This window comes from Macaca thibetana, chromosome 14 (assembly GCF_024542745.1).
Source record: "Macaca thibetana thibetana isolate TM-01 chromosome 14, ASM2454274v1, whole genome shotgun sequence".
In the NCBI taxonomy this organism is placed as follows: domain Eukaryota; kingdom Metazoa; phylum Chordata; class Mammalia; order Primates; family Cercopithecidae; genus Macaca; species Macaca thibetana.
The window spans coordinates 1,439,183-1,463,696 of NC_065591.1; the positions used below are offsets into that span (position 1 = coordinate 1,439,183).

Genomic DNA, 24,514 nt, shown 5'->3' on the forward strand with positions numbered 1-24,514 from the left:
GTTGGGCGGGAGCAAGGGGGTCAGACTCGCGCTGCAGGGGGAGGGCGGGGAGGCCTCGCTGTTCCGGAGGAAGGGGACAAAGACCCCTGCCCAGGAGCTTGGGAGTCTTTGAAGGTAATGATTTTTTTTGGTAGGGGTGTCACCAGACACCCCGGACATTTCTAAAAGGCCTCCTCGCCGCTGCCTGGTGGAGAGGGAGCGTGGGGGGATCCACCTTCTGCCCCCGATCCCCCAACCAGCCTGGACCCCCCAGGGTCACCCTGGGGCTCTGAAGGGGGCTTCGGTCGCTGGTTGAATGAAGGGCCACAGAAAATGAAGCCGGCGCAACGACCGCAGAACCCTCAGTCGGCACCAGGACCCTGGAGCTCAGGGTGCGAAAGGTGATGGCTGGGGGTGGGGAGGACTGTGGGCAACAGGGAGTCCTGAGCGGGGTTCGGGGCTCCCCCTTTCCATACTCAGTCTTCCTGCCAGCCTCAGAACTGAGTACACAGTTGGCGATTAATAAGCGCTTGCAGCTCCCCTCCCTGGCCAGCCTGAGGGGAGCGGCAGTGGCCCGTATGGGATAGGGCTGGCGGTGGAGTGCGTTCCTGGCACAGAGCTGGCACACAGCACAAACGAATCCCTTGGCGAGAGTGGGGCCGTCCCGGAAGGAAGCCCTGGGAGCCTAGGGGTTGTTGGGGTTGGGACTGCGCCCCGAAGCGGGAGGGCCCTGCGAGAAGGGAGGCCCTGGCTGGAGGGGGATCCTGAGGCCGGAGGTGCCAGACCCGGATGCGGGGCCAGGTGAGTAGGGCTGCGGGATGCAGCCTTGCTGGGTTTGAAAAGTGGCGGAGGCTTGGCCCTGGGAGGGGCAGGAGGATTCAGGCTGAGACCCAGAGGGGGCAAAGCAGGTCCTTGAGGAGGCACACAGGCCTGGAAGGGCCTGGGACGCGAAGGCGTGGCAGCTGTTGGCCATTAGATAGAGGGGCTGTCGCCTGGGGAGAAGCCTCACCTGGCTTGTTCTCCTGCCAGGCACAGGTGAGCCGGATGGGAAAAGGACGGGCGTGTCTTCTGCCCAGGTGGGATGTGGCCAGCATCTGCCTTTGGCCTGGAAGTGCCCATTGTCCCCTAAGAGCTCTGGTTATACCCTGGGCAGCTACTGGCCAGGCTGGAGCAGGTGGCAGGCAGCGACCTTGAGCCCTTCCTGGAGGCTGTCAGGGGATGGTTTGGAGGGGAATACAGCTTCCCTGGCAGGGCCTGGGCTGTCCCTGGGGAGCGGAGTGCCCTGGGTGGCGATTGTTATAATCCTCGTGGTCATTTTCATGCAAATAAGCACTGAGAGCGTTAGGTTCTGCCCCCAACCAGGGTGGAGGGCTAGGGAGGTGGCACCCCGGAGAGGACGGTGGCTTTTCTGCAGCCCCGCTGCTTGGTTCCACGTTGCCTTTACACCCAGCAGATGCCGGCCCGGGCGGTGGGCGCAGGGGCCTGGGTGTCCGACCAGGTCAGCTCAGCTCAGCTCAGCTCAGCTCGGCGGCCGCACCGCCTCCTGGCACAGGTGTGGACTCGGGTGGGAGGCGCTACCCAGGGAGGGGGCTGCGGTGTCAGTCCCGGCCCGGGCCTGTAGACGCCGCCTCGGGGGTCTCTGGGGCTGGGGAGGATCCTGCGAGGGGCCAGGGAGGCTCCAAGGCAGCGGCAAGGGTCTGGCGGCGTCCAGCAGCCTGGGGCGGGACCCGCGCTCCGGGCAGGGCAGGTGGAGGCCGAGAGGGGCTGGCCCGGCGGTTCGCGCGCGCCCTCTGCCGTCCGCGGACCGCGGCTCAGGCTCTGCCGCCTGAAGCTCGTCTTGCCGCAGGGAGGATGTCCAAGGTCGTTTCTTAAAGCATCCTTGTTGTGCAGAAGAAACAGTGGGGTTCACTTTTCTCGCTAATGTGCATATAATTGTTGCAACTAATTATGTGTGGCAAACCTCCATGCCACTATTTTCCCAACCTTTTTTAAGTCAAGGCATAGCTAACTCAATAAAATGCCTATTCCAGCTGTTCAAGTAGGCTTTCTCTCCAGTTATTTCTTTAAAAACCTTATTATTTTTTATAGTGGTAAAATACAATAGCATGTAGTAACATGCGATGTACCATATGAACTATTTTAAGGTGAATTTGGCGCATTAAGTACATTCTCTTGGTGTGTAACCATCACCACTACCCATCTCTGGAGTTTTTACTCCAGCAAAACTGGAATTCTACTCTGTCCTCATTAGACACCAACTTCCCAACCCCCTCCCCAGCCCTTGGCACCCATTATTCAAGTAGATTTTTTTTTTTTGATGGAATCTCCTTCTTGTCACCCAGGCTGGAGGGCAGTGGTGCAATCTCAGCTCACTGCAACCTCCATCTCCCGGGTTCAAGTGATTCTCCTGCCTCAACCTCCCAAGTAGCTGGGATTACAGCCGGCCACTACCATGCCCGGCTAATTTTTGTATTTTTAGTAGAGATGGGGTTTTGCCACGTTGGCCAGGATGGTCTCGAATTCCTGACTTCAAGTGATTCTCCCGCCTCGGTCTCCCAAAGTGCTGGGATTACAGGCGTGAGCCACCGCACCCAGCCAGCAGATGGGTTTTGACAACCGTATACATAGTTTTATTACCATCATTGTGAGACCTTGAAACTTTATTACCCCGGGAAGTTCCCTGGTGCCCGGTCCTCACCCTCTGACCTGTCACTGTGAGTTACTGCTGTCTGTTCGTACACTTCATAGAAATGGAAACAATGGAAACAAACAGTGAGAGGACTTTTGCCCCTGGCATCTTTCACTCAAGGAAATACTTTTTTTTTTTTTTCAGACAGAGTATCTTTGTCCCCCAGACTGGAGTGCAGTGGCGCGATCTCAGCTCACTGCAACCTCCATCTCCCAGGTTCAAGCGATTCTCCAGCCTCAGCCTCCCAAGTAGCTGGGACTACAGGCACCCACCACCACACCCATCTAATTTTTGTATTTTTTAGTGGAGATGGGGTTTCACCACGTTGGCCAGGCTCATCTCGAACTCCTGACCTTAGGTGATCTGCCCACCTCGGCCTCCCAAAGTGCTGGGATTACAGGCGTGAGCCACCTTGCCTGGCCTGAAGGAATTGCTTTTGAGATTCCTCCACATTGCTGCTTTCCCGGAACCTGATGATAATGTCTGTGTGGTTCTGTATTTCATGGGTGTATGTCAAGAGTTGAACCAATTCTTTATTTTTTACATATTAGATTATTTTTTCATATCTGGGCTATAAAAAACTGCAGCAGGCCGGGCACGGTGGCTCATGCCTGTAATCCCAGCATTTTGGGAGGCTGAGGCGGGGTGGATCATGAGGTCTGGAGATCGTGACCATCCTGGCTAACATGAGGGAAACCCCGTCTCTACTAAAAATCCAAAAATGTAGCCAGACGTGGTGGCGGCGCCTATAGTCCCAGTTACTCGGGAGGCTGAAGCAGGAGAATCGCTTGAACCTGGGAGGCAGAGGTTGCAGTGAGCCGAGATCGCGCCACTGCACTCCAGCCTGGGTGACAGAACGAGGCTCCATCTCAAAAAACAAAACAAAACAAAACAAAACAAAAAGCAAACAAAAAAAACTGCAGCAGATAGCATCCTATTATATATGCTTTAAAAAAAGATATGGGGTCTCACTATTTTATCCAGGCTGGACTGAACTCTTCCTGGGCCCAAATGGTCCTCCTGCTTCAAGCTCCCTGTAGCTGGGATTATAGACACGTGCCACCACACCCAACTCTTACATGTTTATAACACACTTCTCAGATTATCTTTTTTTCTTTCCTCCTTCTCTTTCTCCTCCATTTCCTTCATTCCTTCCTTCCATCCTTCTGTCCTTCCTGTCTTCCTTCTCTTTCTTGACAGGCTCTCACTGTGTCACCCAGGCCGAGTGCACTGGTGGAAATACAGCTCACTGCAGTCTCAACCTCCTGAGCTCAAGGGATCCTCCCATCGCAGCATCCTGAGTAGCTGGCACTATAGGCATGTGCCAGCATGTTCAGCTAATTAAAAAAAATTTTTTTGGCCACATGTGGTGGTGCCTGCCCATAATCCTAGCTACTCGGGAGGCTGAGACACCAGAATTGCTTGAACCTGGGATGCGGAGCTTGCAGTGAGCCAAGATCATGCAACTGCACTGTAGCCTGGGCGACAGAATGAAACTCCATCTCAGAAAAAAAGGATAAGTTTTTTTTTTTGTTTTGTTTTTTGTTTTTTTTTTTTGTAGAGATGAAGTCTCACTATGTTACCGAGGCTGGTGTCAAATTCCTGGGCTCAAGCAATCCTCCTGTCTCAGCCTTCCGCCTTCCAGAATGCTGGGATTACAGGATTATTTTCTTTTTTTTTTTTTTTTTTTTTTTTTTTTTTTTGAGACAGAGTCTCGCTTAGTCGCCCAGGCTGGAGTGCAATGGCGCGATCTCGGCTCACTGCAAGCTCCGCCTCCCGGGTTCACGCCATTCTCCTGCCTCAGCCTCCCGAGTAGCTGGGACTACAGGCGCCCGCCACCTCTCCCGGCTAATTTTTTGCATTTTTTTTTTTAGTAGAGACGGGGTTTCACCGTGTTAGCCAGGATGGTCTCGATCTCCTGACCTCGTGATCCGCCCGCCTCGGCCTCCCAAAGTGCTGGGATTACAGGCGTGAGCCACCGCGCCCGGCTATTTTCTTTCCTAGTTTTTGTTGTTGTTGTATTTAGATGGCATCTCGCTCTGTTGCCCAGGCTGGAGATCTCAGCTCACTGCAACCCCCACCTCCCAGGTTCAAGCAATTCTCCTGCCTCAGCCTCCCGAGTAGCTGGGATTACAGGCGCCTGCCACCACGCCTAGCTAATTTTTGTAGTTTGTTTCACTATGTTGGCCAGGCTGGTCTTGAACTCCTGACTTCAGGTGATCTGCCTGCCTCGGTCTCCCAAAGTGTTGGGATGACAGGTGTGAGCCACAGTGCCCTCTGCCCCCACCTTCCATGTCCCCAGATATTGCAAAGTTGCCCTGAGTGGGGAATTCTAATACACACCTCACCAGCAGAGGGCCGGCCACGGTGTCACACCTGTAATCCCAGCACTTTGGGAGGTTGAGGTGGGTGGATCACCGGAGGTCAGGAGTTCAAGACCAACCTGGCCAACATGGTGAAACCCCATCTCTACTAAAAGATACAAAATTTAGCCGGGTGTGGTGGTGGTCGCCTGTGATCTCAGCTACTTAGGAGACTGAGGCAGGAGAATCACTTGAACCCAGGAGGCGGAGGTTGTGGTGAGCTGTGATTGTGCCATTGCACTCCAGCTTGGGCGACAAGAGCAAAACTCTGTCTCAAAATAAAATACAATAAAACCCATGCCAACACTTGGGATTTTATGCATTTTGATTATAGCTGCATTACTTGATGGACTGACTAGGAGGGCACTGGAGTGTCTTCTCATGCAGACTCCGTATTTAGTTTGAAGATGCCCTTCTGTATTGCTTTATAATCTTTCCCAGGGAGGCCTTATGGTCTTCCCATTGCTTAGATTACTCCTGAGCTTATGATTTTGGTTGCGTTGTGAAAGGCCTCTTATAAAAGCCACGATTTCTGATGTGTTGTTGTCTGTCGTGGGCTGGCTGTGGATCACCCTCTCTGACTTCTCTTACTCCTTCAAGCAGGCCTGTAGGTTCACTTGGATTTCCTGGGTAGACAGCCGTATCATCTATGAATCATCACTTTTGTTTCTTTCCAGACCTCACATTGCTTGTTTCTTTTCCTTGTCGTATTGCACGGTCTGGGATCACCATGCTAATGCTAAGTGGACAGGGTGATGGTGGGAGTCAGTCTCCATGCCCCAGAAAGTAGCCAGATGCAAGGCTTAGTGCACACGTTTTCTGAAAGGGTGAATCCTAGGGATGCAAGAGTGAAGGAGGAACCCAGCGAGCCAGGGAGGAGGTGAAGCTGAGGCGAGGCGGCTGCTTACTCAGCTGCTGCGGCTTTTCTGGAAGTTGCAGCTCAGCTGACCACGTCTGCACACCCTCTCCCACAAGACCTTACAGCGATGCTGCACCTCAGAACAATCCACAGGGAGGAGGAAGGGAGAACAGCTTCTCTGCAAGCTCCTTCCTGTCTGCTGCTGTCATAGGTCAGAGTTGCTCTCCCAGAGAATTAATTTCCCCGCACCTTCGGGTGGTGGTACTGGCCCCTCTTGGCAGCTGCTGGGCAGGCCAGAGCGTCTGAGGGTTTGGGTAAGCTGCAGCATTGTGCAGAAGCTTCTGGAGCTCCTGTTGCTGCAGGAATGTGATGTTCAAATAGCAGGCTGGCGCTCCCTGGGCAGCAAGGCAAGGGACTAAGGCTGGAGCACGTAGGACCAAGCAAATGAGACACGCAAGTGGGGTCTGTACCGTGGATCTCTGTTCTGCTCCTGACTTCAGAGGGAATATTCTAGAGTTTCCCAGCATGAAGAAGTTGCTCGCCAGGCCTGGCCCCAAAGCTGTCACCTGGGTGGCTGGCTGGACCATGCATGCAAACAGCCATAGAAGTCGCAGTCCCCGTCCCCGCCACCGCACCCCGCATCGGGGAGTCATACCCCAGCCTCGTGCTTCTCCCAAGGGCCATTAGATCAGGACACAGGGGTGTGGGCAGCACAGTGGGGGTGCCGGTGCATGGGGGGTGCCCAGGAGGAGTCGGTTCTAAGGCAGCCACCCGCTCCACAAGGGTCTGGCACCACTGAGGAGCTTTTGGTCTCAAAGGACACTGAGTAGCCATTGGCTACTTCCCATAGCCACATGGGAGCTGGATTCCCCGGGTGCTTGCCCCACCCATCTCATCTTTGGGGGCCCCTGTTGAGTAGCACCTCCACAGTGGAGTGCGGCCGGGTCGCTTGGAGAGCATCTGTCTTCCCTGTGGTTGGTTTTGTCTGGCGTTGTAGAGACTTTGGTTTTGGGGGGCTCTAGCTTCATCCAGGGTGTCTTTAGACCCCGGATCATTGTGGCCTCTGGCTCGGGGCCTCTGGGCACTAAGAAGGGAGGCGGTGGAGTCCTCTTCTCTGAAGAGGTGGGTCCTGATAGCACTCAGCCTTTCTTTGGGTGGGGGCTCACTCTCCAGCTCTCAGAGTGCCCCGACATGGCCAGAGGGGAAGAACCACAGCCGCAGGCTTGGGACAGCTCTCCCCGGCAGACAGCAGTCCCTGGGTTCCATCAGCCCTGGGAGTGGCTCACGGCCAGGCCATACTGTGGCTGTCGGAGTAGAAATCCACACAGCAAGGGTGCAGAGCAGGGTGGAGCATGGAGGGCCTGTGGGAGTCACCTGGCTGTGGCCCCTGACTCTGGGAGCATGACCAGTTGTCCCTGCCCCCGTGCCCAGACCGTCGCCACCCTCTGTGTTGACTCGAGTGGCTGGGTCCCTCCTCTCCCCTCTCTCCAGGTCTCCATCCATGAGGTCCCCCAGGGCCTCTGCTTCTTTTTTTTTTTTTTTTTTTTTTTGAGACAAGTCTTGCTCTGTCGCCCAGGCTGGAGTGCAGTGGCCCGATCTCGGCTCACTGCAAGCTCCGCCTCCCGGGTTCACACCATTCTCCTGCCTCAGCCTCCAGAGTATCTGGGACTACAGGCGCCGCCACCGCGCCCGGCTAATTTTTTGTATTTTTAGTAGAAATGGGGTTTCACCGTGTTAGCCAGGATGGTCTCGATCTCCTGACCTCGTGATCCGCCTGCCTCGGCCTCCCAAAGTGCTGGGATTACAGGTGTGAGTCACTGCGCCCGTTTTTTTTTTTTTAATTAATTTATTTTTAAATTTAAGACAGAGTCTCTCTCATTGCCCAGGCTGGAGTGCAGTGGTGCGATCTTGGCTCACTGCAACCTCTGCCTCTTGGATTCAAGCGATTCTCCTGCCTCAGCCTCCCAAAGTGCTGGGATTACAGGCATGAGCCACAGCGCCCGGCCGGTGGGGGCATTCTTTACGGGCTGTCAGGGAGCTCTGCAGCACGTGATGTTAGCTCAGCTGTATTTCTGTTTCCGTTTTGTACTGAGTCGTTGGTTTTTGAAGTGCTTTTCCTCCATTTACTGAGATGGGCATGCATTTTCCCTCCTTTGTTCTGTGAGTCGGTAACTTGCATGGATTGGATTTTGAATGTGCCATCAATCTTTCATCCCTGGTCATGATATATTTGCTGAATTTTCTTAGATTTTTACATTTGCTCATGAAATGTTTGGAAAATATATTTTCTTTCTTTCTTTCTTTTTTTTTTTTTTTTTTTTTTTTTTTTTTTTGAGGTGGAGTCTCATTCTGTTGCCCAGGTTGGAGTGCAGGGGCGTGATCTCAACTCACTGCAACCTCCGCCTCCTGGGTTCAAGTGATTCTCCTGTCTCAGCCTCCCAAGTAGCTGGGACTACAGGCACCTGCCACCACACCCGGGTAATTTTATATTTTTAGTAGAGACAGGGTTTCACCATGTTGACCAGGCTGGCCTTGAACTTCTGACCTCAGTTGATCCACCCGCCTTGGCCTCCCAAAGTGCTGGGATTACAGGCGTGAGCCACCGCACCAGGGCTTTTACTTTTATTTTTTGTAGAGATGCAGTCCTGCCTCAAGCAATCCTCCTGCCTTGGCTTCCCAAAGAGCTGAAATTATAGGCATGAGCCACTGGACCTGTACTCAAAAATTTCTGCTATCATTTCTTGTTCAACTTAGGAGTTATTTAGAAGTCTATGACTTAATTTTCTCACATTTGGAGATTTTAAAAACATTTCTTTCTCTTATTGCTTACTAATAATAATTTGATTCCGCTATGTCAAGGCCCTTACTCTGTAAGACTTTAATATATGTGAGTTAGGTCAAGCTGGTTAATCATGATGTTCAGATCTTCCATACCTTGACTGACTTGTTTTATCTCCTTGTTATATCAGTGAGAGAGAGAGATTCATTAAAATTCCCAGTTATTCCTATACATTCCCAATTATGGTCCCAGTTGTATTTGTGAATTTATCTATTTCTTCTTGTAGTTTCGTCAATGTTTGCTTTATATGTTTTAAAGCTCTGTTATTTGGCACATGGAAGTTCAGGATTGTTTTCCGTTTGGTTGCAGGAACTCTCCTGTCATCATGAAATGTTATCTCTAATAATAGTTTTGTTTCAAAGTCCACATTGTCTGATCTTACTATCATTATACCAGGTTTCTGAAAACATTAATGTTTGTCTCATATATCTTTTTTTAAAAATTCTTTTGCTTTCTGTCTTCCTGGATCTTGATATTTAGGGTTTGTTTTTTCTAAACAGCATGTATTTTATTTAACTTGTCTCTGTTTTCTTCTTTTTTTTTTTTCTTTTTTATTTTTTTTTTGAGACAGAGTCTCACTCCGTCACCCAGGCTGGAGTGCAATGGCACGATCTCGACTCACTGCAACCTCCGCCTCCCAGATTCAAGCAATTCTTGTGCCTCAGCCTCCAGAGTAGCTGGAATTATGGGCACGTGCCACCACACCTAGCTAATTTTTTGTATTTTTAGTAGAGATGAGGTTTTAGCCTGTTGGCCAGGCTGATCTCGAACTCCTGACCTCAAGGGATCAGCCTGCCTTGGCCTCCCAAAGTGCTGGGATTACAGGCATGAGCCACCGTGCCTGGCCTTATTTCTGTCTTCTGTTAGCTTCCGGGTTATGTATTCATTATCCTTTAATGGCTACCTTAGAGATGGTTTTATTTATTTATTTATTTATTTATTTGAGATGGGGTCTCACTCTGTTTTTTTTTTTTTGAGGCGGAGTCTTCACTTTGTCGCCCAGGCTGGAGTGCAGTGGCACCATCTCGGCTCACTGCAAGCTCCGCCTCCCGGGTTCGCGCCATTCTCCTGCCTCAGCCTCCCGAGTAGCTGGGACTACAGGCGCCAGCAAACGCGCCCGGCTAATTTTTTTTTGTATTTTTAGTAGAGACGGGGTTTCACCGTGTTAGCCAGGATGGTCTCGATCTCCTGACCTCGTGATCCGCCCACCTCAGCCTCCCAAAGTGCAGGGATTACAGGCGTGAGCCACCGCGCCCGGCGTCTCACTCTGTTATCCAAGCTGGAGTGCAGTGGCACAATCACAGCTCACTGCAGACTCGACCTCCCAGGCTCAGGTGATTCTCCCCGCTTAGCCTCCCGAGTAGCTAGGACTATAGGCACCTGCCAACGCACCCTAGTCATTTCTGTATTTTTGGTAGAGACGGGGTTTCGCCATGTTGCCCAGGCTGGTTTTGAACTCCTGGTCTCGAGCGATCCATCTGTCTTGGCCTCCCAAAGTGCTGGGACTACAGGCGTGAGCTTCTGTGCCCATCCAGAGATTATGCCTTATATCTTCACTTACGATAACATGTTATCAGTTAACAATCTCGTGTCTTTGTAAACAAGGAAAGAACCTTACAACTATTTAATTCTGTGTATCCCTCTCCTGACTTCCGTGCGGTTGTCATACATTTTACTTCCACAAAGTTAAAAAATTTTACGGGACATTAAATATTTTATTTATTTATTTATTTATTTATTTGGAGACAGAGTCTTGCTCTGTTGCCCAGGCTGGAGTGCAGTGGTGCGATCTCAGCTGACTGCAACCTCTGCCTCCCAGGTTCAAGCAATTCTCCTGTCTCAGCCTCCTGAGTACCTGGGATTACAGGTGCCCGCCACCATGCCCAGCTACTTTTTTTTTTTTTTTTTTTTGAGATGGAGTCTTACTCTTGTTGCCCAGACTGGAGTGCAGTGGCACGATCTCGGCTCACTGCAACCTCCACCTCCCGGGTTCAAGCGATTCTCCTGCCTCACCCTCCTGAGTAGCTGGGACTGCAGGCGCCTGCCACCACACTCGGCTAATATTTTGTATTTTTAGTTGAGATGGGGTTTTACCATGTTGGCCAGGCTGGTCTCGATCTCCTGGCCTCGTGATCTGCCTGCCTCGGCCTCCCAAAGTGCTGGGATTATAGGCGTGAGCCACTGCGCTCAGCCCTTGGCTACTTTTTATATTTTTAATACAAACAGGGTTTCACCATGTTGGCCAGTCTGGTCTCGAACTCCTGACCTCAGGTTATCCGCCCTCCTTGGCCTCCCAAAGCGCTGGGATTACAAGTGTGAGCCACCATGCCTGGCCCAATCATAGTTATTTTAAAGCCCTTGTTTCCTAACTCCAATATGTGGCTTATATGTATTCTGCCTCGACTGTTAGCTTTTTGCATGGTTATTGATCACCGTTTCCTGCTGTGTCCTGTATCTCGTGCTCTCTGACTGTCAGAGGTATGCCTCAAAGGACTGTTGGGGTCTATAAGGACTGTGGGGGGATCTATATCTAGGGACCATGGGGGTCTATATCTAAGGACCGTGGGGGTCTATATCTCAGGACCGTGGGGGTCTGTATCTCAGGACCGTGGGGGTCTATATCTAGAGACCGTGGGGGTCTGTGTCTCAGGACTGTGGGGGTCTATATCTAAGGACCATGGCGGTCTATATCAGGACCGTGGGGGTCTATATCTGGGACCGTGGGGGTCTGTATCTAAGGACCGTGGGGGTCTATATCTAAGGACTGTGGGGGTCTATATCTAAGGACTGTGGGGGTCTCTATCTCAGGACTGTGGGGGTCTATCTAAGGACCGTCGGGGTCTATATCTAAGGACCATGGGGGTCTATATCTTGTGCTTCCTGACAGAGGTATGCCTCAGCGGACCATGGGGGTCTATATCTCAGGACCGTGGGGGTCTGTATCTCAGGACCGTGGGGGTCTATATCTCAGGGCCCTGGGGGTCTTTAGGGACCATGGGGGTCTATATCTCAGGACTATGGAGGTCTATATCTGGGGACTGTGGGGGTCTATATCTAAGGACTGTGGGAGTCTGTATCTAAGGACCATGGGGGTCTAGCTGCTCTCTTCCAACAGCGAGTGGGTGGCCCCCCTCTCTAGTGCAGACAGGGAGAGGAGCTGAACATTTCGTCTACACACCTGGTTAGGAATTGGGCCACTGCAGTCACTCGTCCCTCTGTGTGACTCTCCTGGAGTTTTGGTTAAGAGTCTGGCCAGTCTGTGTCTTCTCGTCCCTGAGCGGCTGTCAGAGAACCACTTCTTCCCCTGAGCTATTGCAGGCTTAGCTCTTTAGTGGTCTGCTCAGACAGCTTCAAAATCTGGAAAATGTCTTAAGGGCCAGATTAACCTGTGCCTGAGGCAAGACCCCTTCCTCTAGAAAAGCTTTGTGTTCTAAGCTCCACAAGGCTACACAAGACTTCAGTGCACCTGCGGAGGCCTCAGACCTCACTTCTTAGCCTCCCCAGAAATGTGCAAATGTCCCAGTTTTCTACCCCAGCCCCTGTGATTGCCAAGAGCCCTGCTGGGTATTTCTCCCAGTAGAATTCCTCTTCCCCGGTCGGACCGAGGCTCAGCTCATACTCAGCACTGGTTAATTCCCTAAAGGGAGAAAAGCTGACATTCAGTTCATCTTGGAAGGGCTCTCTCTGAATGTTTTCATCTGGTTCTTGTTGCTTCTACAGTTCTCCAATGTCTTTTTTATAGATACATTTTTCCGGTATTTAAAAATTGTGGGCCGGACGCTGTGGCTTATGCCTATAATTCCAGCAGTTTGGGAGGGTGAGGCAGGCAGATCACTTGAGATCAGGAGTTTGAGACCAGCCTGGCCAACGTGGTGAAACCCCGTCTCTCCTGAAAATACAAGCAAAAAACAAAACAAAACAAAACAAAATTAGCTGGGTGTGGTGGCTCATGCCTGTAATCCCAGCGACTCAGTAGGCTGAGGCAGGAGAATAGCTTGAACCCAGGAGGCAGAGGTTGCAATGAGCGGAGATCGTGCCACTGCACTCCAGCCTGGGCAACAGAGTCAGTGAGACTCCATGTCAAAAAAACAAAACACAACAAAAAACTGTGGTAAGATACATACGGTAGGATTTCCTGAAGTTATTTATTTATTTATTTAATTTTACCATCTGAGTTCTGTAATTAATGTGGCCTTCTCTGGTTGCTTCCATATACATCCCCTCTGGAATGTCATATTTACATTCTTCTGGCTTCTTTTTTCTTTCTTTTTTTCTTTTTTTTTTTTTTTTGAGACGGAATCTCGCTCTGTAGCCCAGCCTGGAGTGCAGTGGCATGATCTCAGCTCACTGCAGCCTCCGCCTCCCGGGTTCACACCATTCTCCTGCCTCAGCCTCCTGAGTAGCTGGGACCACAGGCGCCCACCACCATACCTGGCTAATTTTTTGTGTTTTCAATAGAGACGAGGTTTCACCGTGTTAGCCAGAATGGTCTTGATCTTCTGACCTCGTGATCCACCCGCCTCAGCCTCCCAAAGTGCTGGAATTACAGGCACGAGCCACCGCACCCGGCTGCCAGTATCTTTAATTCAGACTGCCAGCTTCCAGAACCCTGAGAAATAAATACACTTCTGTTGTACATGCCAGTCCATGGTGTTCTGTTACATCAGCCCAAAGAGAATAAGATCACATGGTAACAGGCCATGATGACCCCCCAGTGATTGCTTTTGCCTGATCAAGGCAAGGCACCCCCACCCTGAGCCAGATGCTGGGAGGGTGTGGTAGAGGCTGCATGGCGAGGGACTGAGCCAGGTGGCTGCTGGTGCTCCTGCCTCTGACCACCACCATGTGTCCAGGATCCCTGCTGGCCAGGGCACCCACTTGCAGCTCCAGTCTGGTTCAGGGCAGGTGTGTATGGTTCCCAGGGGACCCAGTGCAGCCACAGATGCCCCCCACCTTTCTCGAGAGGGAAATAAACAGATAAATATACCAAGACAGCTACGGGGTGCTGGGTTGAGCAGTTTATTGGATGTTTAAAGGACAGAGATCTGAACTCCTAGTGACTGCAGAGTGAGCAAGCACCCTGAGTTGTCCTGCAGGGATGTCCGTGCTGGATGCGGTGCCAGCAGGCAGGGCTTGAGGACAGGCATTTGCTGCAGGTGTCGGGTGGGGGGAGGGAGGGGCTGGTCTCCAGATGCCTGGAAGAGAGGCCTTGAAAGTCATTCTTCTTGGATGCAGAGGCCCATGGCATTTCTTGGTAGAAGGTCAAAGAGAAGTGTTCATGCTTGGCAAGACAGGAGGGTGGGAGATAGGGCAGCAGGTGGGGAAGGAGAGTCTGGCTCATTGGGTGCCAGGAAAAGGAGGTAAAGGCTGGGCAGGAACCCCTGGCTCCTGACCAGGAATGGCCATGGTAAGAGTCCTGCAAAACCGAAATCAGATCTTGCACTGGCAGCACACGGGGACACAGCAGCTGGACTGGGAGCAGCAGGGCTTGCAGCAGCTGGACTGGCAGCAGGATGACCCACAGCCTGAGGAGAAGCAGGGCTTGCAGCAGCTGGACTGGGAGCAGCAGGGCTTACAGCAGCTGGACTGGCAGCAGGATGACCCACAGCCTGAGGAGCAGCAGGGCTTACAGCAACTGGACTGGGAGCAGGATGGCCCACAGCCTCCCTTAGAACCCCCACAAGAGCCACAGCTGGAGCAGGAATAGGCTGGGACACAGCAACACACAGGCTTGCAGCAGCAGACAGGCACACAACAGCTGGAGCCACAGCCCCCACAGCCGGAGCCACAGCCCCCACAGCCAGAGCCACAGCCCCCACAGCTGGAGCCACAGCCCCCACAGCCGGAGCCGCAGCCTCCAGAGCAGCCACAGCAGCCCATGGTTCTGGTGGATTGAGGGTGGAGCAGGCAGAGGAGCAGGTGAGAGGGAGGTGCAGGTGTGGAGCTCCCTGAGCCTGGGCTCTTTATATCCCTGCCCAGGGTCACGTGTGAGGCTGGGCACATGGTCACTTCCTGGTTCCTGTTTGTACCATTTTTAGGGCCCCTTTTTCTTGTTTCCCCTAGAAATCTGCCTCTTGGTGTATGGGCTGCTCAGCGGGCCTCAGCTCTCTTGCTGAATCTGTGTCCAGACTTAAGGGAGGCCCCCAAGGGTCTAGCCTCTCCCTGTCACATCAGATTTACAAAAGCATCTATTTTAGGCCGGGCGTGGTGGCTCACATCTGTAATCTCAGCACTTTGGGAGGCCTAGGCAGGTGGATCACTTGAGGTCAGGGGTTGGAGACCAACCTGGCCAAAATGGTGAAATCTCATGTCTACTAAAAACACACAAATTAACGGGGTGTGGTGGCTCACATCTGTAATCCCAGCGCTTTGGGAGGCCGAGGCAGGCAGATCACTTGAGGTCAGGAGTTCGAGACCAGCCTGCCCGGCCGGGCGCGGTAGCTCAAGCCTGTAATCCCAGCACTTTGGGAGGCTGAGACGGGTGGATCACGAGGTCAGAAGATCGAGACCATCCTGGCTAACACGGTGAAACCCCGTCTCTACTAAAAAATACAAAAAAAAAAAAAAAAAAAAAAAAAAAAAAGCCGGGCGCGCGGTGGCGGGCGCCTGTAGTCCCAGCTACTCAGGAGGCTGAGGCAGGAGAATGGCGTGAACCCGGGAGGCGGAGCTTGCAGTGAGCTGAGATCCAGCCACTGCACTCCAACCTGGGTGACAGAGCGAGACTCTGTCTCAAAAAAAAAAAAAAAAAAAGAGACCAGCCTGCCCAACATGGCAAAACCCCACCTCTACTAAAAATACAAAAATTAACCAGGTGTGGTGGTGCATGCTTGTAACTCCAGCTACTTGGGAGGCTGAGGCAGGAGAATCGCTTGAACCCAGGAGGTAAGGTTGCAGTGAGCAGAGATCACACCACTGCACTTTAGCCTGGACAACAGAGCAGGACTCTGTCTCAAAAAAAAAAAAAAAAAAAAAAAAAGTCATCTATTTTAGTTGAACAGATGGTATAAACAGTAATATATTTAAAACATGTAAGAATAAACCCACTCAACTTGGGAAAAATGGCATAAATAAATGAAGTCTCTGTTCATCCATCTCTCCATATTATTTCTGTCCCACCCTAATTTCTTGAATTTGGAATTTACCACTCTCATGAAGGTTCTCACACTCCTACTCAATATGTATGTTCCTTTAAAAATGTTTTGTGGCCAGGCGCAGTGGCTCACGCCTGTAATTTCAGCACTTTGGGAGGCTGAGGTGGGCGGACCAATTGAGTCCAGGAGTTCGAGACCAGCCTCACCAACATGGTGAAATCTCGTCTTTACTAAAAATACAAAAATTAGCCACGTATGGTGGAATGTGCCTGTAATCCCAGCTATTCGGGAGGCTGAGGCAGGATTATCGCTTGAACCTGGGAGACAGTGGTTGCAGTGAGCTGAGATCGCACCATTGCACTCCAGCCTGGGTGACACACCAAGACAGTATCTCACAAAAAAAAAAAAAGTTTTACATGCTGAAGACTTTATGTAATGGGTATCACGCTGTATTTCTCTTTCTGTAAATTGCTTTTGAAAAAAATAGGTGCTAGGCTGAAGAGATTTTCTCTAGGGGATATATATGGTTCTAGTTCATTTTCTCCCATCTCCAAATATACATTTACTTACCTATTTACTTGTTGATGGACATTTTGTTTCCTTTTTGTTGCTGTTTCAAGCAAACTGCAACTTTCTTGCCCAAAGCGCCTCCTGCAGGTGTGGGTGCCCGAAAGTCAGAAGGTTCTTGTGACCAAGCTGTCCTCCCAAGGGGTCCTCCCAGCCAGGTGCTATCCAACCAGCATTGCCAGAGAGCTCCTGTTTCCCGGCACCCCCACCCAAACTTGCAACTGTCAACTTACACCCTTAATGTGGGTGTGTCACTGTGGTTAATCCTCCCTCTTCCTGGTTACTAGCGATGCCGTCCCTCTTTCCATATGGTCACCCGGCGTTCGAGTCTCGTTATTTCATGTCCTTGGCCCACTTTACAAAATTGAGGTAGTTGTTATTATCATTATTATTAAATTTTGAGATGGAGAGTTTTGCTCTGTCTCCCAGGCTGTAGTGCTGTGGTGTGATTTTGGCTCACTGCAACCTCCGCCTTTCAGGCTTAAGCAATTCTTCTGCCTCAGCCTCCCAAGTAGCTAGTATTACGGACACGTGCTACCACGCCCAGCTAATTTTTGTATTTTTAGTAGAGACGAGGTTTCACCATGTTGGCCAGGCTGGTCTCAAACTCCTGACCTCAGGTGATCCACCTGGCTTGGCCTCCCAAAGTGCTGGGATTACAGGCAAGAGCCACCGTGCCTGGCCGAGATCATTATTATTTTTATTGGTGTCCGAAGTTCTTTGAATTTTCTGGATTTTTTTATTTTTTTTTTTTGGATGGAGTCTTGCTCTGTTGCCAGGCTGGAGTGCAGTGGCGTGATCTCAGCTCACTGCAACCTCCACCTCCCTGGTTTGAGTGATTCTCCTGCTTCAGTCTCCCAAGTAACTGGGATTACAGGCACATGCCACCACGCCCAGCTAATTTTTGTATTTTTAGTAGAGACAGGGTTTCACCGTGTTGGCCAGGCTGGTCTTGAACTCCTGACCTCAGGTGATCTGCCCACCTCGGCCTCCCAAGGTACTGGGATTACAGGTGAGAGCCACAGCACCTGGCCTTCTGTTTCTTCTTAACATAGATGTCATTTATTTTAAGTTTTTCAAATGTATTGGGATGTACTTTTCATAGTCGCCTCTGTTTTTGGAGATGGGATCTTGCTATGTTGTCCAGGCTGGGGTGCAGTGGCCATTCACAGGCAGCGTCATAGGTCACTGCAGTCTTGAACTCACTTCTAGCCTCAAGTGGTCCTCGGCCTCTGAAGTAGCTGGGACTACTACAAATTAACACATTTGACTACTACAAATCGCTACCGTGTGCCACCACGCCCGGCTTAGTAGCCTGTTTGTTATTTTTAATAACTGCTAAATTTGTCATTATTTGCTTGGTTTTCTTTCTTTCTTTTTTTTTGACAGAGTCTAGCTCTGTCACCCAGGCTGGAGTATAGTGATGTGATCTCGGCTCACTGCAACCTCTGCCTCCCGGGTTCAAGCGATTCTCCTGCCTCAGCCTCCCGAGTAGCTGGGATTATAGACACCTGCCACCTTGCCTGGCTAATTTTTGTATTTTTAGTGGAGACAGGGTTTTGCCATGTTGGTCAGGCTGGTCTCGAACTCCTGACCTCAGGTGATCCACCTACCTCGGCCTCCCAAAGTGCTGGGATTACAGGCGTGAGCCACTGTGCCCAGCCTATTTGCCATTTTTCATCCCTGCTTCATGTTATACATGCTTGTTCTCCTGCCCAACCCTTTTTTTTCCTCATCAGTTTTGCTAAATATTGTTGATTTTTTTGGTCTTTTAAAAGACCAGATTTTGGTATTGTTGATTCTCTTTGTTGTATGTGTTAAACATTTTTATTTAGTTCTGCTCATATCTTTATTTTCTCCATTGTTCTTTTTGTACTTTCTCAACATTGTGAGTGTTGGGGTGCGTGACTGTCTGCTGGACGCGGGGTCAGGCCAGGAGGCGTGGGATAGGGAGTCGCTGCCATCCGGGATTCCTGTCTCTCCCTCCTTCCCTCCCTCCCTCCCTTTTCTGCAGTCATTTTCATCCAGCTGCTTTCAGCCTTTCTTCATGCTTTCAGGTGAGGGCTGTGTCTTGTGACTACTGTGGGGCTGCTTTAAAAGCTCCCATATTTTGGAGTCTCTGTCCTTTACCTGATGCGCTAAGCCCCTGGGGTTTGCTGTGATTTCTGACATATGTGGGCTGTTCCCTGCCACCCTGTGCATTTCACCGTCCTGTGGTAGAGATTCCTTCCCCTCTTAGATGGAGTTTTTATTTTATTTATTTATTTATTTATTTATTTATTTATTTATTTATTTTGAGATGGAGTCTCACTCTGTCTCCCAGGCTAGAGTGCAGTGGCGCGATTTCAGCTCACTGCAAGCTCCGCCTCCTGGGTTTACGCCATTCTCCTGCCTCAGCCTCCCGAGTAGCTGGGACCACAGGCGCCCGCCACCATGCCCAGCTCATTTTTTGTATTTTTAGTAGAGACGGGGTTTCACCGTGGTCTCGATCTCCTGACCTTGTGATCTGCCCGCCTCGGCCTCCCAAAGTGCTGGGATTACAGGCGTGAGCCACCACGCCCGGCCAGATGGAGTTATTAAGCTTTTGTTTTTGTTTTTGTTTTGCTTTGCTTTGACTGACTTAGAAGTTATATACTCTATTCCCATTTTAAGCAGCAACCTTATACATTTCATGTGTATTTTTAAACAAAACATTGTCTACACGTGATGGCCCTCTCTTCCTCCTCTGCTGAGAGTCGTGCAGGGAGCTGGGACAGCTCCTTCCCCTGCCCAGCTCCTGCTACCTCAGCTGTGGGTGTTTCTCCAGCATCTTAGCTCCTCCCACGTTACTCATTATTGTTTATTTACAATCAGTGTTTGCATAAACTCACCACGCAGCCACCATCAACTCTAGGCGTGGTTCTTGCTTACACCATTCTTCTTCCTTCCGGGCTCAGCTTCCTTCTTCCTGAAAACATCCTCCGGAAGTTCCGTCTCCAACATTCATCAGTGGACAGCCTGAGGTCTCACATGGAGGTAGCTTGTTTCCTGCTGCTGGGCTCAAGCCGTCCTCTCTCCTCAGCCTCCCCAGTAGCTGGGACCACAAAAGCACCACGCTCAGCTAATTTTAATTTCTGTGTAGAGATGGGGTCTCTCTAAGTTGCCCAGGCTGGTCTTGAGTTCCTGGGCTCAAGTAACCCTCCCGCCTTGGCCTCCCAAAGTGCTGGGATTACAGGCGTGAGCCACTACTCCTGGCCTGCCCTCACTTTTGAATAATGCTTTGTTTGGGCACAAAATTCCTCAGTGCTTGAAAGACGTCACCGGTGACTGTTTCGTCTGTTGCTGCCATCAGTTTCTCTGCCCCTCCGCTGGAGTCCCAGTCCCCAGCCTTCTGAGTCTGCTGTGGAAGCTGGAGCTGCCTGGCCTTCCGTGTCTGCTGTGGAAGCTGGAGTCCCCGGTCGTCCGTCTCCACTGTGGAAGCTGGAGTCCCTGACCTTCCGTGTCTGCTGTGGAATCTGAAGTCCCTGGCCTTCCGTGTCTGCTGTGGAAGCTGGAGTCCCTGGTCTTCCGTGCCCGTTGTGGAAGCTGGAGTCCCTGGCTTTCCGTGTCTGCTGTGGAAGCTGGAGTCCCTGGCCTTCCGTGTCTACTGTGCAAACTGGAGTATCTGGTCTTCCATGTCTGCTGTGGAAGCTGGCTTGCACATTTGATTCTCCCACCTGCTTCACGCCATGTCCTTCTTGGACCAAGGGTTCCAGTTTCCACCTTGGGAGACTCTCCCAGTCTCACCTCTCCTGAGTCTCTCTCAGCTCTAGTTGGACAAATGTCAAATCTACTACATGTCCCCATGTGTCTTTTATTTATTTAGTTTTTATTTTTTGAGATGGAGCCTCGTTCTGTTGCCCAGGCTGGAGTGCAGTGGTAAGATCTCAGCTCACTGCAACCTCCGCCTCCCAGGGTCAAGCAATTCTTCTACCTCAGCCTCCCGAGTAGCTGGGATTACAGGTGCCCACCACCACGCCTGGCTAAGTTTTTTGCATTTTTAGTAGAGAAAGGGTTTCACCGTGCTGGAGGGTGGTTTCAGACTCCTAACCTCATGATCTGCCCGCCTCGGCTGCCCAAAGTGCTGGGATTACAGGCGTGAGCCTCTGCTCCCGGCCCCCATATATCTTTTTTTTTTTAAACAGTTTTATTGAGATAAAATGCACATATCATATAGTTTGTCCATTTAAAAGTCCACAATGTGGCCAGGCACAGTGGCTCACGCCTGTAATCCCTGCACTTTGGGAGGCTGAGGTGGGCGGATCACCTGAGGCCAGGAGTTTGAGACCAGCCTGGCCAATATGGTGAAACCCTGTCTCTACTAAAAATACAAAAATTAGCCGGGTGTGGTGGTGCGTGCCTGTAATCCCAGCTACTTGGGAGGCTGAGGCAGGAGAATGGCTTGAACCTGGGAGGTGGAGGTTGCAGTGAGCTGAGATCTTGCCACTGCACTCCAACCTGTGCAATAGAGTGAGACTCCATCTCAAAAAAATGAATAAATAAAAGAAGACCTGGATAAGTGGAGAAACATATCATGTTCATGGATGGAAAGTCTTAATATTAGCCAGGCGTGGTGGCACATGCCTGTAATCCCAGTTACTCGGGAGGCTGAGGCAGGAGAATTGCTTGAACCCGGGAAGTGGAGGTTTGCAGTGAAATGAGATCGCACCACTGCACTCCAGCCTGGGCAACAAGATTGAAACTCCATCTCGGAAAAAAAAAAAAAAAGATGAATGATCAACTGGGAGAAGATATTTGCCATTTGCCATATTTATAACCACTAGAGGCTAATGTCTAGACACGAACCCTGAAAATCAACAGAAGAGGACAGGAGGCCCAGTGGAGAAGTGGGTAAAGCATAGGAAAGGACCACCCACAGATGGCTGGTGAGGACGCGAAAAGACCTTCGACCTTGTTTTTAATCAGGGTTAAGCAACGAAAACAAAACGCCACTCATGTTTGAAGAGAATGAAAACCCCTGCAGTCTTGCTGAAGAATAGCGCGTGGTATGTAGCGAGAGGAGTGAGCAGCAATGGCTTACCTGCGGCATACAGCCGGAGTCAGTACGTGACTCCTGCTTTTCAAGCACGTACAGTGTAATGGGGTCCATCCATCACACAACTATACTAGCTCTGTACACGGCCTTGAGGAGGAGCAATCTTTTTGGTGGTTGTAAATTGCATTTTTTTTTTGGTATGGCCTTTTGATTCTGGGAAGCACATTCGTTCTATGGCTATTGACTTTTTGGATCATGAAAGCATCGTTGCTTACTGAAGAAGAAGATGGCGATACGGCACTGGCTCAATGCTTCAGTCGCCTGCCTTCCAAAGCAGATGTTTCTCAAGAAATCTGGGGCCGGGCGCGGCGGCTCCCGCCTGTAACCCCAGCACTTTGGGAGGCCGAGGCGGGCGGATCACGAGGTCAGGACATCAAGACCATCCTGGCTGACACAGTGAAAACCCGTCTCTACTAAAAATACAAAAAATTAGCTGGGCGTGGTGGCGGCGCCTGTAGCCCCAGCTTCTCAGGAGGCTGAGGCAGAAGAATGGTGTGAACCCGGGAGGCGGAGCTTGCAGTGAGCTGAGATGGCACCACTGCACTCCAGCCTGGGCGACAGAGCGAGACTCCATCTCAAAAAAGAAAAAAAAAAATCTGTTCTCCCAGACTCCCTGTTTCAGCATCCCACTCATCAGTCATCGAAAACTCGTTCACTAGGTTCACCACTCCTGGGTGTTACGCTGAGGAACAAGGATATTCATCACGGGGGATTCTGTGGCAGCAAAGAGCTCAAAAAAGGGTGATGGATGTGGGAAAGGGGGGGCAGGAATCTAGTGGAACACACTTCAGTGGCCAGAAATAATGCGTTGTATTTTCATGTGGCAATACGTGCCAAAAGCACCAGATTTGCTTAAAGGGCGAGAAACAGAGCAGAATTTATAACCATCATGAGTGTAGATAACATACACAAGGCTGGACGCAGTGGCTCACGTCTGTAATCCCAGCACTTTGGGAGGGCCAGGCAGGTGGATTACTTGAGTCCAGGAGTTCGAGACCAGCCTGGGCAACATGGTGAAACTCTATCGCTACAAAAAATACAAAAATTAGCCGGGTGTGGAGTGTGCAACTCTAGTCCCAGCTACCTGGGAGGAGGCTGAGGCAGGAGGATCATTTGAGCCTGGGATGTGGAGGTTGCAGTGAGCAGAGATCGCACCATTGCACTCTAGCTCTAGCTTGAACAACAGAGAGAGACCTGTCTCAAAACCAAAACCAAAACCAAAAACATACACATTGAAAAATGTTACATATTTGTCATGACTATATGCAAATGTATGTAAATAACATATGGAAGATGAATTGGAAAGATACCTGCAAGGACAGATGCCTATGGGTGGAGAGGGTGATGGCACTTGAGATAATGATGGAGAAAAAAGTTAAAACAACATCTATATAGGATTCATTAGCTCAGGACTGTGATCTAGAAAATTCTCAGCACATATATGATGCATAAATATGTATATATTTGTTTTTTTTTTCAGATGGAGTCTCGCTCTTGTTGCTCAGGCTGGAGTGCAGTGGTGCAGTCTTGGCTCACTGCAACCTCTGCCTCCTGGGTTCAAGCGATTCTTCTGCCTCAGCCTCCTGAGTAGCTGGGATTACAGGTGCACCTCACCACGCCCAGCTATTTCTTTTGTTACTTTTAGTAGAGACAGGATTTCACCATGTTGGTCAGGCTGGTCTCGAACTCCTGACCTCAGGTGATCTGCCTGCCTTGGCCTCCCAAAGTGCTGGGATTACAGGCGTGAGCCACCGCACTCAGCCAGGCCTTTGTTTTTATTTTGCCTGGAGAGTACAGCTTTCTTTGCATGTTATGTCTTTTTCTAACCCCCCACTTTTTTTACGTTTTTGAATCCTTATGTTTTAGGTGCAACTTTTGACTTTACATATAGTTATACTTTTTTTTTTTAATTGAGGCGGAGTCTTGTTCTGTCACCCAGGCTAGAGTGCAGTGGTGCTATCTCAGCTCACTGCAAGCTCTGCCTCCTGGGTTCACACCATTCTCCTGCCGCAGCCTCCCAAGTAGCTGGGACTACAGGTGCCCGCCACCACGCCTGGCTAATTTTTTGTATTTTAGTAGAGACGGGTTTCACCATGTTGGCCAGGATTGTATCAATCTCCTGACCTCGTGATCCACACGCCTCGGCCTCCCAAAGTGCTGGGATTACAGGCGTGAGCCACCGCGCCTGGCCAGTTACACATATTTTAAGAAAATTAGTCTAGCAATCTCTATATGTAAACTAGAGCATTTTATCCGTTTACTTGTAATATAATTACTGAAATATTTGGGTTTAAAGTCTATGTTCTTAGTCTGAATTTTCTATTGCATCACCTGATCTATATTTCTTTTTCTCTTCTATTCTTTTCGATTAGTGCTTTTTGATTCTAGTTTTTTATGTAATTGTTTGACTATCATACACAACTTTAGTTAGGAGTCTTGGATCTTCTTTGCTTCTTTTCCATTTTTGTCCTTGTCTCTCGAATCCTTTTTAGCTCTTCATTTCTTTTTGGTTTTTAAAATTTATTCTACTTTTTTACTCATACGTTTGTCCCATTTTAGACTTTATTTCTAGAGTGATTTCTTTTAACTCAAATTTTCTCTTGAGTAATGTCACCTCATTTAGCAATTCTTCTATTTATGGCTTTCGTTGTTCATTTATGTCTCTTTTTTTGAGATGGGGTTTCACTCTGTTGTCCAGGCTAGAGTGCAGTGGCAGGATCACGGCTCACTGCAGCCTCAACCTCCCAGGCTCAAGTGATCCTGCCATCTCAACTTCCCTAGTAGCTGGGATTAGAGGCACACACCACCATGCCCACTTAATTTTTAAAATGTTTTGTAGAGATGGGCGTCTCACTCTGTTGCCCAGGCTGGTTTTGAACTCCTGGCCTCAAGTGATCTTCCTGCCTTGGCCTCCCAAAGTGCTGGGATTACAGGTGTGAGCCACTACGCCCAGCCTTGTTTATGTCTGGTATCATTTCCTCTCATTGTTCATTAGCTCCTTTGGAAACCGGAGGCTACCACTGTGATCTGTTTCACAGCAGGCTTCCTACTTT

General features: G+C 50.3%; 2 protein-coding genes across 18 annotated transcripts in view; one reads left to right on the plus strand and one right to left on the minus strand.

Annotated features, from left to right (window-relative positions):
* Nucleotides 1-24,514, minus strand: part of MOB2 (MOB kinase activator 2) — a 155,954-nt gene that overhangs the window by 112,136 nt on the left and 19,304 nt on the right. The gene's annotated exons all lie outside the window — the stretch shown is intronic.
* LOC126935852 (uncharacterized) overlaps nt 1-24,514 on the plus strand; it is a 104,024-nt gene that overhangs the window by 356 nt on the left and 79,154 nt on the right. For 2 of the 17 annotated variants that reach the window (XM_050757939.1, XM_050757933.1), the window contains exon 1: nt 20-780. The exons of 14 other annotated variants lie outside the window; for them this stretch is intronic. The gene's annotated coding sequence lies outside the window, so the exon portion shown is untranslated. Of the gene's footprint in view, nt 1-19; nt 781-14,280; nt 14,649-24,514 lie in introns of those variants that run through there. One more of the 17 variants, XM_050757936.1, reaches the window with a different exon arrangement.